Raw genomic sequence first — 15,619 nt, forward strand, 5'->3', positions numbered from 1 at the left:
ACACAGATGACCAGAAATCAGGCTGACCTTGGATTTCTGCTTCGTAAGATCAGAAGTCAATGGCAAAATAGTAAAAAATTAGGAGTGGAAAATAATGTGACCTAATAATTCTGTCCTCTCCCTGACCAAGCAGTCATTCAGTCTGAAACTAACATAAAGATACTTTTATCAGATACTTTTCATAAAAATATTATCTAATAATAATTAACCAAAAACAAAGACCTTGAGACGGGATGAAATCAGCTAAACATTAAGTCTAAAAAAATTGTTATAAATATGATTAGCATCAATGCTATTTTTTTTAATCATAAACTTCTAATTGTTCAGACAAAATTCTACCTCTTACTGTCCTCCATTCTTTTTCAAACATCTTTCAAATGTTCAGGTACTTAATAGCCTTCAGTTCCTTTCTAATAACCATGGGTTAAATGGGTTTTTCCTATTCAGCTTTAGAGCCTCCATGGGAAGACAAATTCTAAGCACAAATGAAGAGTGTGAATTCTGGGCCTTTAATACCCAACATCCAGAAGTGTCTACAAAGGTGCAAGACTAGCCAGCCGTACTACAATTACACAGTCATCAGAAATTGGCCACTTATCGTCGTCTCTACTCCTTTACAGATATTTTGAATGATTGCTAACCCTAACCTTATTTCTAACTCATAACCCTAACACTACCCTAAATCCTCTAAGTAAGGAATGGAATACTATGCTCCTTATCCTTGACATTTAACTGTATCTATTACTTGGTATTGGGATTTTTTTTCCTTTCTATATTATTTTTCTATTTATTCAATGCTGCTTACTTATTGAATAAAGAGCACTGAATAAAAGCTATTTTTTAAAAAAATCATTGAAAAGGAAGATCTATAAGATATGAAATAAAAATGAACTATTACTAGTCACCATTATCTTCATCTGAGTACTATGAACAATTCTGCTAATATGTTCAACAATTCTGTTGTTAATTTAATGGGTTAAGTTCTCCTATTAAAGGGTAAAGAGGGGCAGCCCAGGTGGCTCAGCAGTTTAGTGCCGCCTTCAGCACAGGGCCTGATCCTGGAGACCCGGGATCAAGTCCCATGTCAGGCTCCCTGAATGGAGTCTGCTTCTCCTTCTGCCTGTGTCTCTGCCTCTCTCTCTCTCTCTCTTTGTCTCTCATGAATAAATAAATAAAATATTTATAAATAAATAAATAGTAAAGAGTTTTAGACTAGATCAAAGAGCATTTGTGTATTCCAGATACCTCATATAACAGAAACCATATAATAACTGATCTTTTGTGACCAGCTTCTTTCACTTCGCATATTTTGAAGGTGTTGGAGCAAGTAACATTTTTTTTTAAAGATTTTATTCATTTATTCATGAGAGACAGAGACAGAGAGAGTGGTAAAGACACAGGCAGAGGGAGAAGCAGGCTCCATGCAGGGAGCCCGATGTGGGACTGGATCCTGGGACTCCAGGATCACTCCCTAGGCCGAAGGCAGGCACGTAAACCGCTGAGCCACCCAGGGATCCTGCAAGTAACATTTTTAAAATCACCAAACAATATCCCTTACCAAGGGATCCCTGGGTGGCGCAGCAGTTTAGCGCCTGCCTTTGGCCCAGGGCGCAATCCTGGAGACCCGGGATCGAATCCCACGTCGGGCTCCCGGTGCATGGAGCCTGCTTCTCCCTCTGCCTGTGTCTCTGCCTCTCTCTCTCTCTCTCTCTCTCTCTGTGTGACTATCATAAATAAATAAAAATTTAAAAAAAAAAAAATATCCCTTACCAAAAAATACCCTATTTATTTATCCATTCACTTTTCAGTTGCTTCCACTTTTCATTATTATGAATAATGTTGCTATGAATATTCGTAATATGAGCTTTTACATGGATATGTTTTCATTTCTCTCGAATATACATATGTATATGGCTATATATTTACAGCTAGGAGTAAAAGTGCTAGGTCCTACATTCTATGTTTAACTTTTTGAGGAATTGCCAAACTGTTTTACAAAGCAGTTACACCATTTTATACTCCCACCAGCAGTGTACAAGGGTTTAAATTTCTCTGCATCCTCACCAAGACTTGTTATTACCTTTCTGATTATAGCCATCCTAGTGGGTATGAGTGGTATCTCACTGTGATTTTGATTTGCATTTCCCTGGTGCCAAATGGTGTTGAGCATATTTTCGTTTTTATTTGACACTGGCATAATTTGCAGAAACATCTATTCAAATCCTTTGCTAATTTCTGAAATTGGAATATTTGACTATTGAGTTATAAGAGTTCTTGATATATATTTTTTATATTATGTAGTTAACATACAATGTTATATTAGTTTCAGGTGTACAATACAGTGATTCAATAATTCTATACATTACTCAGTGCTCATCAAAATAAGCGTAATCCTCTTCATCTATTTCATCCCCCTCCCCCGTAACCAGCAGTTTGTTTTCTATATTTACGAGTCCAGTTTTTTGTCTTTTTTCCTTTGCTCATTTGTTTTGTCTCTTAAATTCCACATATGAGTGAAATCATATGGTATTGTTTTTCTCTGATTGACTTATTTCACTTAGCACTATACCCTCTAGGTCCATCCATGTTGTTGCAAAAGGCAAGATTTCATTCTTTTTATTTTTTATGGCTGAGTAATATCCTGTTGTGTATATATATCACATCTTCTTTATCTATTCATCTATTTAAAAAAAAAGATTTATTTATTTGAGAGAGAGAAGAGGTAGGAGGAAGGGCACAGGGAGAGGGAGAGAAAACTTTAAGCAGACTCCATGCTGAGCATGGAGGCCGAGGCAGGGCTCCATTTCATGACCCTGAGATCATGACCTGGGCCAAAACCAAGAGTCAAAAAAAAAAACAAAAAAAAAAAAACCAAGAGTCAGAGGTTTTCTTTGTTTTTTTTGTTTTGTTTTCTTTTGTTTTTGTTTTTTAAGGTTTTATTTATTCATGAGAGACACACAGAGAGAGGCAGAAACAGGCAGAGGGAGAAGCAGGCTCCATGCAGGGAGCCTGATGTGGGACTCAATCCCGGGACTCCAGGATCACGCCCTGAGCCAAAGGGCAGACAATCAACCACTTAGCCACCCACCCAGGTGTCCCAAGAGTCAGAGGTTTTAACTGACTGTGCCACTCAGTGCTCCTACCCACTCATCTATTGGTGGACAGTTGGGCTGCTTCCATAATCTTGCTATTTTAAATAATGCTACAATAAACATAGATGTGCACATATCCTTTAGAATTAGTGTTTTCACATTTTTTAGGTAAATACCCAGTAGTGGAATTACTGGATCATATGCTAATTGTTTTTAATATTTTGAGGTGGCTGCACCAATTTGCATTTCTGCCAACAGTGCATGACGGTTCCTTTTTCTCCAGATCCTTTCTGATACTTGTGTTTCTTGTTTTTTTTTTTTTTTATTTTAGCCATTCTGACCGGTGAGAGGTGATATCTCATCGTGGTTTTTTGATCTGCATTTCTCTGATGATGAATAACGTTGAGCATCTTTTCACGTGACTGTTGGTCATCTGGATGTCTTCTTTGGAGAAATGTCTATTTATGTCCATTTTTAAACTGGATTATTTGGGGTTTTTTGTGTTGAGCTGCGTAAATTCATTATATATTTTGGATACTAACCTCTTAATCAGGTAAGTTGTTTGCAATATCTTCTTCCATTCAGCGGCTATCTTTTTGTTTTGTTGATTGTTTCCTTTGCTGTGCAATAGCTTTTTATTTTGATGTGGTCTAAATAGTTTATTTTTGCTTTTGTTTCCCTTGCCTTAGGAGACATATCTAGAAAAACACTGCCAGAGCTGATACCAGAGAAATTACTGCCTCTGTTCTCTTCCAGGATTTTTATGGCTTCAGGTCTCACATTTAGGTTCTTTACTCCATTTTGAGCTTATTTTTGTGTATGGTGAAAGAAAGTGGTCCAGTTTCAATCTTTTGCATATCACTATCAAGTTTCCCTACCACTGCTTGAAGAAACTTTTTCCCATTGCATATTCCTGCTGCCCCCTTTGTCAGATTAATTGACCATTTAATTGCGGGCTTATTTCTGGGCTCTCTGTTCTGGGCTCTCTGCTTTGTGTCTATTTTTATGCCAGTATCACACTGTTTTGATTACTATAGTTTCATAGTATCTTGAAATCTGGGATTGTGATATCTCAGGTTTTGTTCTTCTTTTTCAAGACTGCTTTGCCTATTCAAGGTCTTTTGTAGTTCGACACAAATTTTTTTTTTTTTAGATTTTATTTATTTATTCATGAGAGACACAGAGAGAGAGAGAGAGAGAGAGAGAGAGAGGCAGAGACACAGGCAGAGGGAGAAGCAGGCTCTATCAGGGAGCCCGAGGTGGGACTCGATCCCGGGACTCCAGGATCATGCCCCGGGCAGAAGGCAGGCGCTAAACCACTGAGCCATCCAGGTGTCTCAAGGTACTGGATTCTTAAATCAAAATATTTAACCCCCTTTTTATGTATTTATACAAATATTTAGGTAAAAAAAAGGTCACAAGTTGCAACAGTGGCCAAATCTGCTTTAATTAGCTAAAGCTGTGGTTCCCCAACTTGTCTGTACTTTAGAATCACCTATGGATCTTTAAAAAAATTCCAAAACTGGGATGCATAGGTGGCTCAGCGGTTTAGCGCCTGCCTTTGGCCTGATTCTGGAGTCCCGGGATCGAGTCCCCCATCGGGCTCCCTGCATCGAGCCTGCTTCTCCCTCTGCCTGTGTCTCTGCCTCTCTTTCTCTTTGTCTCTCTTATGAATAAATAAAACATTTTTAAAAAATTAAAAATTCAAAAACCCAAGTCATAGCCCCAGGCCAATTAAATCACAATAGAGTGAAGAGTAGGGAAGGAAGGGAGACAAAGGCATTGATAATTTGCCAAGTTCCACAGGTGAGTCCAATGTGAAGAGAAGTTTGGAAAATCACTAAGCTAGAGTTTTTATCTGACTGAATAATGTTAAAATTCATTCTTGGTAACAGAGACAGACAAAAGGGAAAACAAAACAAAACCCACACTCTACGCATTTGCCTTTCTCTGAGTCAGATTGCAAGGTACCATTCCCCCCACCTCCAATGTTATGAATTCTGAAAACATAAGAAAGAGGGCCAGATAATTATTTTTCTTCTTGGGTTTATTCATGCCTCCATTCCCCTCCAGAATCATAGACAACTAAGATATTCACTTTTAATCTTTTCTCAGTGCTTCTCATGAAACCAATAAAGAATTTTACCATATTACATATATTCAACATAACTTAAAAAGACAAAGCTCACTTGCTTTTTTATTAAGAAACTGGTTTTCTGATAAGAGGATCTTATTTAATTCCATTGCCCTCAGTCCAATTCACATGTCAAATGTAGCTTACCAAATTAAAATGCCCCACGGACATTAAAATGATTAAAGATCAGAGATTAAAATGCCTTCTTTTTTAAAAAGTAAATTCTATTTCTAGCTAATTCAATCCTTTTCTTTTTTTTTTCAATACTTTTCTTATAAATTGAAATCTATTTCTTTAATAAAACAAGATTGCATTTGTGTTCTATATAAACAACAGACCTGTTTAAGAACTCTGACCACTCTCAGAAAAGATAATAGACGTTCAGTAGGACCCCTCTCCATTCCATCCAGGACCTAGACAGAAAGGGAAAAGAGCAAAGAGGAAGAAGAGAAACATCAGAAGAAAAGACTAAATACGTAAGCCCAATGAACTTGTTTAAAATATATTTTTGTAACTGCCCAAATTCCTATTTTCTACCATTGTTTCTGCTAATTTCACTCTAAAAAGAGTTGTTAAAAGACAAGAGATTATTCATAGTCTTAATCCAGTGGTTTTTAAAAGAGAAAGCTTTCATAATCATTAAGAAAGCTTTTTAAAAATACATCAATAGTGGTTATACATGTGTGTTCATTATCCTTATGATTTGTGCACTTTGCATTGTATGTGTTATACTTTAGTTAATATTAAAAAACAAATAAATCTCTCTTGGGCAGTACCCCTAAATGATTCTAATGAATGAAGTATGTAGCAGAAACAGTCCCACAGAGGTTACATGATTTGCCCTAGATTATGTATGTTAGCTACAGACTAAGTCCTTCTTGTCATTCTCCTACACTTTTGTTGTAAAACTATAAATGTGCAGATGGTAATATACTTTTTTTTTTTTTGGTAATATACTTTTTAATTTAACATTTACTCTTCTACTTACACACTGAAAAAATTTTCATCACAAATGACAATGCAAAAACCAAACAAGCAAATAGAAAATATAGATGTCCTGGTTCGCAACCATGCACTATCACAGCTGCTGCACCATCCACAAAAGAAGTTAAATAAAGCCTAATGCCCATGCAATGATTTCCTAACTGCAGAATCTGTTTTTAATAATGTTTTCAATACAAATGTCAAATGATTATTAGTAAAATTAACTGAGTATATCTTGAGAACAGACTAGCGTTATTTTATTAAAATGAAACACAGGGTAACAGAATGGAAAGAAAGCGAGGCTAAGCATAGCAGAGTACATGTGCCTCAAGTTCTAGTTGTAATCTTCCCATACAGTTGGTATGACTGTGGGCAGGATAATATCTCTTTGGATTCCTAAATTATAAAATGAGAGGATGGGGATCCCTGGGTGGCGCAGCGGTTTAGCGCCTGCCTTTGGCCCAGGGCGCGATCCTGGAGACCCGGGATCAAATCCCACGTCAGGCTCCCGGTGCATGGAGCCTGCTTCTCCCTCTGCCTATGTCTCTGCCTCTCTCTCTCTCTCTGTGTGTGACTATCATAAATAAATAAAAATTTACAAAAAAAAAAAATTTACAAAAAAAAATAAAATAAAATGAGAGGATGGATCACTAAGCTAGAGCTAAACAGGATCTTGAGTTCCTTCTGTTTAAGAAAACTCAAGGACTATTTACCAAGAAATTTAATTATTCTATCTGCTTTCCCTTTAAACAACGAATATCTCCATTCAAATGTTTGAAATAGATTTGTAATGGGAGTTGGGGGGTGGGCAAAATGGGTGAAGGGGAGTGGGAGGTAGGCACAGGCTTCCAGTTATGGAATGAATAAGTCATGGGGATGAAAGGTACAGCATAAGGAATATAATCAGTGGTATTACAATAAATAGAATTTTATAGTGACAGATAACAGGTACACTTGCGGTGAACATAGCACAACTTATAGAGTTATCAAATCACTATAGTAGACACCTGAAACTAATGTCACATTGTATGTCAACTATACTTTAAATAAATAAACAGCTTTGTAAAATAAGAATCCCAGAATTCTTCTGGATTCTGTCTCATAAACACAAGCATATCTTCAGCTTGTGCGAAGTGATTTGTTGTCTGGGTGCAAACCTTTCCTTCTGACAGAAGGTTAGTAATAGAGGTGCCTGGCTGGCTCAGTCAGTAGAGCATGTGACTCTTGATCTTGGGGTTTTAATTACAAACCTCATGTTGGGTATAGAGATTACTTAAAAATAAAATCTTAGGGGTGCCTGGATGGTTCAGTCAGTTAAGCATCTGCCTTCAGCTCGGGTCATGATCTCTAGGTCCTGGGATCGAGCCCCACAGTGGGCTCTCTGCTCACTGACGAGTTGGCTTCTTCTCCCTCTGTGATCTCTCTTGCTCTCACTCAAATAAATAAATAAAATCTTAAAAAAAAAATCTTAAAAAGGACAGCTAGGAATAATATTCTCACTGTGTTACCAAAGAGACTGTTTTTTTGTTTGTTTGTTTGTTTTTTCCAAAGAGACTGTTTTGCATGGATTTTTTTTTTTAACTTTATATTTTGAAATCATTTCAATCACTCTGGGCTTTTTGGCTAAGATCAAGTGAAATAATTTCAAACTTACAGACCATGAGTTATTATTTTTTGAAAGATTTTATTTTTAAGTAATCTCTATACCCAACATGTGGGATTTGAACTCACAACCCCGAGACCCAGAGTCACATGGTCCACCAACTGAGCCAGCCAGCCACCCCCATGAGTTATTTTTTAAATGGAAAATATGTGCAGAGAAGTCCCTCATAATTTCAAATACAGAATTTGAATACTTTCAATGGATGCATTTGTTCAACTACCCTTGACTACTTATTATATATCAGTCAGGATAGGTAGGTACTTTCCTGTTTCTGAAGTTACTATATAAGAAACAAAATTTTGTAGAATGAGAAATTTTAAATAACATTTATATGAATGCCTAAATCTGGATATTACACTTGTAGTACTTACAATAAGCGGCCTGTGAACCACATAGCCTTAAATGTTTCAGGATAATGTATAAGGCATTCATAAAGTATCTAAATAAACAGTTAAACGTGAACTGCCAAAATGATTTGCCATAGCACAACTAAAGATCCAATCTCATCCTTCTTACATCTCATGAATTTCTTTTCTTTTTTTTTTTATGAATTTCTTATAAAACTACTACATGCTTCTTGTTTCCAAGTTCAGGGCTCTCAAGGGAAAATTTACGCAAACTTCCAATGAAATCATAGAAACTTAGTACCCTGAAAGAATCCACAAAAAGCCTGTCAAATACATTGTCATTACTGTATTGACAACTGGTTGGTTTTTTGTTTTTTTTTTAAGGATTTTTATTTATTTATTCATGAGAGACAGAGAAAGAGAGAGAGAGGCACAGACACAGGCAGAAGCAGGCTCCATGCAGGGAGCCCAACGCGGGACCCGATTGAGGGACTCCATGATCACACCCTGGGTGGGAGGCGGCGCTAAATCACTGAGCCACCCGGGCTGCCCAACACTGGCATTTCAATACAGTAATGACCACTGGTTTGTTCCTGGTAGGAATACTGGACATTTAAGGGATTAGGGAATATTAACATTATTTTTTAAACTTCAATTCTGACATTTTAGTATAAGAAACAAAAGATAAATCTGTGAAATATGAAATTTCAGATTCCTAGAACTACTCTTCCTAACACAAATATAGTTAATTTAACTGAGCACAATATAAACCAACAAAATAAGTCAGAGGCTCAAAGAGATTTTCCCCATATTGTTAGATGCCATAAGTGGTGTCTTTCAGCCTACAGACTATTTTGAATTTTACCTGATCACATCTGTCTGTTGGCTTGGACAGTACACAATCTTCCTTCATTCTTTCCATTAGTCAGATGTTTAAGAAAGATATGGAAAGACTGAAGAGAGTTCTGAGAAAAATCATGGAAAAGAGGTGATTTTGAAGAAAAGTTTGAAAGAAAATGAAGAGTGACATAATTACTAATCTGAAATCCATGGAGAGGCCTCTGAATAGAGATCTTAAAGAGCTAATGTATCTCAATGTCGACGAATGACTGACCAAGAGGCGAATAAAATCCTCAAAGTGTGCTGTTGTGGTGTTTTGGCTAGTGCTGTTTTTTACATAAGAGGAATTTCCTGACTGTTCTGGTAAAGTTACTGGCATAGGCAAATGAGGGAGGCTGGGTGTGTTAAATCATCAACCATCTGTTTTGATTTGGGGTGTCTACTTATTCATGATCACCTGATCAGAGAATCTCCCTAAAGCTTGAATTAGCTATCCAAAGCTTGAATCAGTTACCCACCATATTGCAAAATTCTGCAGTGCCATCCTGTTCCCATATACTACCCACTCAGCAACATTTGAATGTCCTAGATCTGCCATCTAGGGCCCTAACAAACTACTCTGGCTTCATCTCCTCACAACTCTTCAACACACCAACAAAACAGACTTCTCACCATTTCATGTTTGCTTTCTTATGTCCATCATGCCCTTGGTTCCTCTCTCCTTAACTCATTGCAATCTTACCCTTCTACTTATTGAATAAATTTTAATTTAATGCCTCTGTAGCACCTCTGTATCATGCCAACTGCTACGAGTTAAACTGTATCCCACAAAAAGATTTATTAAAGTCCTAACCCCTAGGATCACAGAATATAACCTGATTTGGAAATAGGATCACTGCAGATATAATTAGTTAATATGTGGTCAGAGTGGAGTAGAGTAGGCCCTTAATCCAATGACTATGGTCTTTTATTTTTTTTGTCTTTTTTTTAAAGATTTTACTTATTTATTTTTTTGACAGAGAGAGCACAAGCTGGGGGAGCAGCAGGCAGAGGGAGAGGGAGAAGTAGGCTCCCTGCTGAGCAGATAGCCAACATGGGGCTGATCCCAGGACCCTGGAATCATGACCTGAGCTGAAGGCAGATGCTTAACCAACTGAGCCACCCAGATGCCCCTGACTGGTTCTTTATAAGAGGGAAATTTGGACACAGAGACACGGAGAGTATTGTGATGATATAGCTGCAAATCAAGAAACACCAACAACTGGGGAACCTGGGTGGCTCAGTCAGTTAGGCAAATGACTTTGACTCAGGTCATGATTTCTTGGGGTCCTGGGACTGAGCCCCATCACTTGTCCCTCTGCCCCTCCCCCAACTCGTTCTTTCTCTCTCTCTCTCTCAAATAAATGAAAATCTTAAAAAAAAAAAAAAAAAAAAAAAAAGGAAAGAAAACAAAACAAAACAAACAAACCCCAAGAACTGATGGAAGCCAGGAAGAGGCAAGGAAGGATTCCACCCTAAGTCCCAGAGAAAACATGGCTCTAATGACACCTTAACTTCAGGTTCTAGTGTCAAGAACCAAAAGAGAATAAATCTTTGTTGTTTTAAGCCACCCAGCTTATGGTAGTTTGTTACAGCAGCCCTAGGAAATATACCACCTTTTCTATAAAGTCTTCTCTGATCTTCCAATTGGTAGTAGTACTCTCTCCCTCTCCTGAATTTCCATAGAATTTCCATAGCACTTATAGTCTCATTTAAAACATTTATGCTCCCCCTCCTTTTATATGTTCACATCACTTTCCCAGATGAATTAGTTTCCTGGAAGGCAGAAACTGATTATTCACCAACTGGATATACCTCTTAACACTGGTAGGCAGTCAATAAATACTATCACAATCACATTTTCCTCCACACTTAATTATTCTGATTACAATGCTTCTGAGTCATTTCCACACACACTAAAGAGTTGAACATAATCTAAAAGAACTCAGCTGAAGGCTCATCTTTTTTAGGAAAATGCCAGATTCAGATTTATATCAATTATATCAATATATTTTACATGGATACGTGCATATATGTATATGCAAATACTGCTATTAATATTCACAATGGGAAAGAATATTTAACAAGTCCATTATTTGGGTTTATTGATCGGTCTCTTATTAAGTCTAGCCAGATGCTGGTTTACCTAAAATCTTCTTACTTATATTAGCATTTGATGGTAAATCACAATGTCTTTGATTTCTCAAAGTGTTTGAACTTTTTAAGTCTGTATTTTATAGAAGGGATACAGTCTTACTTTCATATACAATTTAAAATTATGACCAGGGACTTAACCTAATGAACAATTCTCGTATGTAAAATCCAAAATAGGAATCTGATTCACAAATTTGCAACTATTTTTTTCCTGTGAGAAACTGCTGTTGTCTGGTCTTTAGAAAATATACACAAATGGTACTATAGAACTAATATCCAACAGGTTCGATTTTTTTTTTTAAGATTTTATTTATTCATGAGAGACACAGAGAGAGAGAGCGGCAGAGACACAGGCAGAGGGAGAAGCAAGCTCCATGCAGGGAGCCTGACGTGGGACTCGATCCTGGGACTCCAGGATCACACCCCGGGCTGGGGCTAAACCACTAAGCCACTGGGGCTGCCCCAACAGGTTCAATATTGGTAAAGGTGCCAGTTAATGGGAGCTTTTGTTGCTTTTTTGTGTGCATTGGATTGGGGGGGAGGGGTAGTGGTGGTTGTAGCTGGTTAATGTTAAATACAAACCTAAATATTTATCTTTATTTTTAAATTTTTATTATCTTTTAAAGATTTTGTTTATATATTCATGAGGGACACAGAGAGAGAGAGGCAAAGACAAAGGCCGAGGGAGAAGCAGGCTCCAAGCAAGGAGCCCGATGCAGGATTTGATACTGGGACCCCAGGATCACACCCTGAGCCGAAGGCAGGTGCTGAACCGCTGAGCCACCCAGGCAGCCCCCTAAATATCTATTTAAAGTATGAATGCAGGACGCCTGGGTGGCTCCGTGGTTGAGCATCTGCCTTAGACTCAGCGTGATCCTGGTCCTATCCAGGATCAAGTCCTGCATTGGGCTCCCTGCCGCGAGCCTGCTTCTCCCTCTGCCTGTGTCTCTGCCTCTCTGTGTCTCTCATGAATAAATATATAAAATCTTAAAAAAAAAAACATAAAGTATGAATACCCTCTGAATTTGGTGATAATATATTTTTTTAATTTTTTATTTATTTATGATAGTCACACAGAGAGAGAGAGAGAGGCAGAGAGACATAGGCAGAGGGAGAAGCAGGCTCCATGCACTGGGAGCCGACGTGGGATTTGATCCCAGGTCTCCAGGATCGCGTCCTAGGCCAAAGGCAGGCGCTAAACCGCTGCGCCACCCAGGGTTCCCGAATTTGGTGATAATATTAACAAAGATTTTTCGCCCCAGCTTTATTGAGATATAATCAACTTATAGCATTGTGTTAAAATGTCAATGAGATTGATACACATATACACTGCAAAATTACCACAATAAAGTTAGTTAACACATCCATCACTCCACATAATTACCTTTTTTTTTTCCAGTGTGGCAAGAACATTTAAGATCTACTCTCTCACAACTTTCAAGTATATAATACATTATTGTTAACTATACCTACCATGCTGTACCCTAGATCCTCAGAATTTACTCATCTTAAAACTGGAAGTTTATATGCCTTGACCAACATATCTCCATTTCCCCTACCCACAGGCCCTGGCAACCACCATCCTCTCTGTTTCTATGAGCTTAGCTTTTTAACTGACATAGTTAATATTAACTCATCATTAATAGACTACAATTCTTCACAAGTTAAAGATGTGGTTCCAGGCTTTTGCTTAATAGGGCTTTTATATAAAATATAGCATATCACCAAATTCTAGGGCTGCATTACTCCAACAAAGCCATACTACTCCCTTTATGTATACATCTACCTATACCTCTAGTCGTTTATTAATTAACTCAGCAAATGATTATTGAGCTCCTAGGCAACTACCTCAGGTCCTTTTTAGAATAAAGTAACGTAGAAAAAGATTAGATTTTAAAAAATAAATGTACCAGACAACACAATAGGTAGACAGTAGAGCTGAAGGAAGGGACAAATAGACACTAGGTCAGCTCTGAAGGAGCACTGATCTAGTGATAAGGAAGAGAGTAAACTAGCTCCATATTTCTTTCTCCTCATGTTGTTCCTACACTTCACTAACAGGCTTACTTTCCTAAGGTACAGATTTCATTATGTTACCATATGGATAAAAACTTTTGATGATTCCTCATTACTTAGTCAATCAAGTCTGAATTTCCCAGTCTGGAACTGAAAAGTATATAAAGTCTTCCCTGATTTACTTTTACAGTATACAGAGCCTAACATAGGCCTTGTAATTAGACTGCCTGGACTCAGATTCTCTCCCTAATAACTGTTAGCTCCTTTCTTCAGTTTATCTGTAATAAAGGTATAAAAATTAGTGCCCTATCTCACTGAGTTGTTGTGAGGATTAAAAGAAATACTACTTAATAAATGCTTGGTAAGTTATCTGGTAAATAATACACATGCAAAAAATATGAGCCACTACTATTATTACTGCTATTGTTGTTCAATCTCCATTTCCAGCCTGAACTCCAACCATAGCTCTATAACAATCCTGTTCTCCAACCAAACTGTACTCTTTACTATCTCCTAAATACATATTGCTACACCATCTTGGTAGCTCCACTCAAAGGCTACCTCTTTCAGGTACCATTCTCTGATATTCTAGCTTCATAACACATTACCTATACCATACATGACAAACTGACTAGAATTAAAAAAAAACAAAAAACAAAAAACCTGACTAGAATCACCTTTGTATCCTGCATACTTCTAGCCTGGTAGAAGGGCTACCAGGTAGGGCTCAATAAACGTTTGGCGGGGATCCCTGGGTGGCTCAGCGGTTTTGCGCCTGCCTTTGGCCCGGGGCGCGATCCTGGAGTCCCGGGATCGAGTCCCGCATCGGGCTCCGGCATGGAGCCTGCTTCTCCCTCTGCCTGTGTCTCTGCCTCTGTCTCTCTATGTCTATCATAAATAAATAAATAAATAAATAAATAAATAAATAAATAAATAAATAAATAAATAAATAAATAACTGTTTGGCAAATGAATGAATTCTTGTTTTTCCTTTGTCTCACCCAACCAAGCTCTTGGAAAACAGCTCCACATAACAATTAAAAAGATCTCTTCTGGGATCCCTGGGTGGCTCAGCGGTTTAGCGCCCGCCTTCAGCCCAGGGCGTGATCCTGAAGTTCCGGGATGGAATCCCACATCAGGCTCCCTGCATGGAGCCTGCTTCTCCCTCTGCCTGTGTCTCTGCCCCTCTCTCTCTGTGTCTCTCATGAATAAATAAATAAAATGTAAAAAAAAAAAAAAAAAAAAAGGGCTCTCTTCTATAATGTTTCATAAAAGCTAGCCAGCTAGTTTTCTTTTCTACCATCAATGTGGTAATTTCTAATGTACCCAGCACACAGTAGATGCCTATTCAGTGATTTGAAATTAATTTCATCTCATCTTTTAATTTCAATGATCATTTTATTCATTATGATTAAGAATGGCTCATCCTTAGAAAAAGACTTTGGTTTTTACCTGCCCACAAACTCATCTGTCAATTTCTGACCATCCTGACCCTTACCCCAACATATCATTTACTGGTTCAGGAAACATAATATTTAAAACCTCAGTGAAGTACGAACTAGAAAATCAAATGCCTACAGGGCAATAAAAGTAAATGAGCAAAATAAGGGAGAAATGAAGACTGCAGGGGACTAGAAAACAAACACACATCATATCTAAAAGCTTTAGCTTTTACTCCGTTGCTATGAGAGAATATGAGTTTGCTATGAGAGAATATGAGTTTATTGACAGATCTTTCAAATTTTCAAGGTAAGTCAGAAATCTGTGTAAATTTGAGCCAAACGGAACATGTTGGCAGGTGAAATCCAATCACAGACTCCTGGTTTGCATCCTGTTACAGAAGTTCTCTGCAAAAGAAGAGATGGGGTGAGAGAAGTTCCATCCCAGCAAAGTCTGAGGTAGCAGCTAAAACTGCAGCAACTAAAAGCATCTCCTATAACACTCAGCCTATCTCTCAACCATTCTGTTTTGACCTTAAAACCAAATTAAACAGACAATTGTGTTGAGTACATTGAGCCCCTACTCTGTGTCAGGTGCTGGAAATCAGAAATGAACAACAGTGCTAAATATCAGCTAACATTATTGAGCACTTCCTAGGTGCTACACCATTCCACAGGTTACCTGAATTAACTCACTTAATCCTCACCACCCTATTAGATAAATACTATTTATTATCCTTATTTTAAAAGCTGTTGAAACTTGGGACATCTGGCTGGCTCAGTAGGTAGAACATGAGACTCTTGATCTTGCAGTGGTGAATTCAAGTCCCACGTTGGGCTGACTGGCTAACTATCTAGCTACATACATATATACATATATTCAATATACATACAACACATAAGAGCTAAAGA

The 15,619-nt window shown here is 37.7% G+C and overlaps 1 protein-coding gene across 11 annotated transcripts in view; it reads right to left on the minus strand.

Moving 5' to 3' along the window:
* Positions 1 to 15,619, minus strand: part of NCOA6 (nuclear receptor coactivator 6) — a 91,143-nt gene that overhangs the window by 70,557 nt on the left and 4,967 nt on the right. For 8 of the 11 annotated variants that reach the window (XM_025469796.3, XM_025469793.3, XM_025469790.3 and 5 more), the window contains exon 2: positions 5,565 to 5,639. The exons of the other annotated variants lie outside the window; for them this stretch is intronic. The gene's annotated coding sequence lies outside the window, so the exon portion shown is untranslated. The remainder of the gene's footprint in view (positions 1 to 5,564; positions 5,640 to 15,619) is intronic. 11 annotated transcript variants of the gene reach the window in all.

This window comes from Canis lupus, chromosome 24, assembly GCF_003254725.2.
Source record: "Canis lupus dingo isolate Sandy chromosome 24, ASM325472v2, whole genome shotgun sequence".
In the NCBI taxonomy this organism is placed as follows: Eukaryota; Metazoa; Chordata; class Mammalia; order Carnivora; family Canidae; genus Canis; species Canis lupus.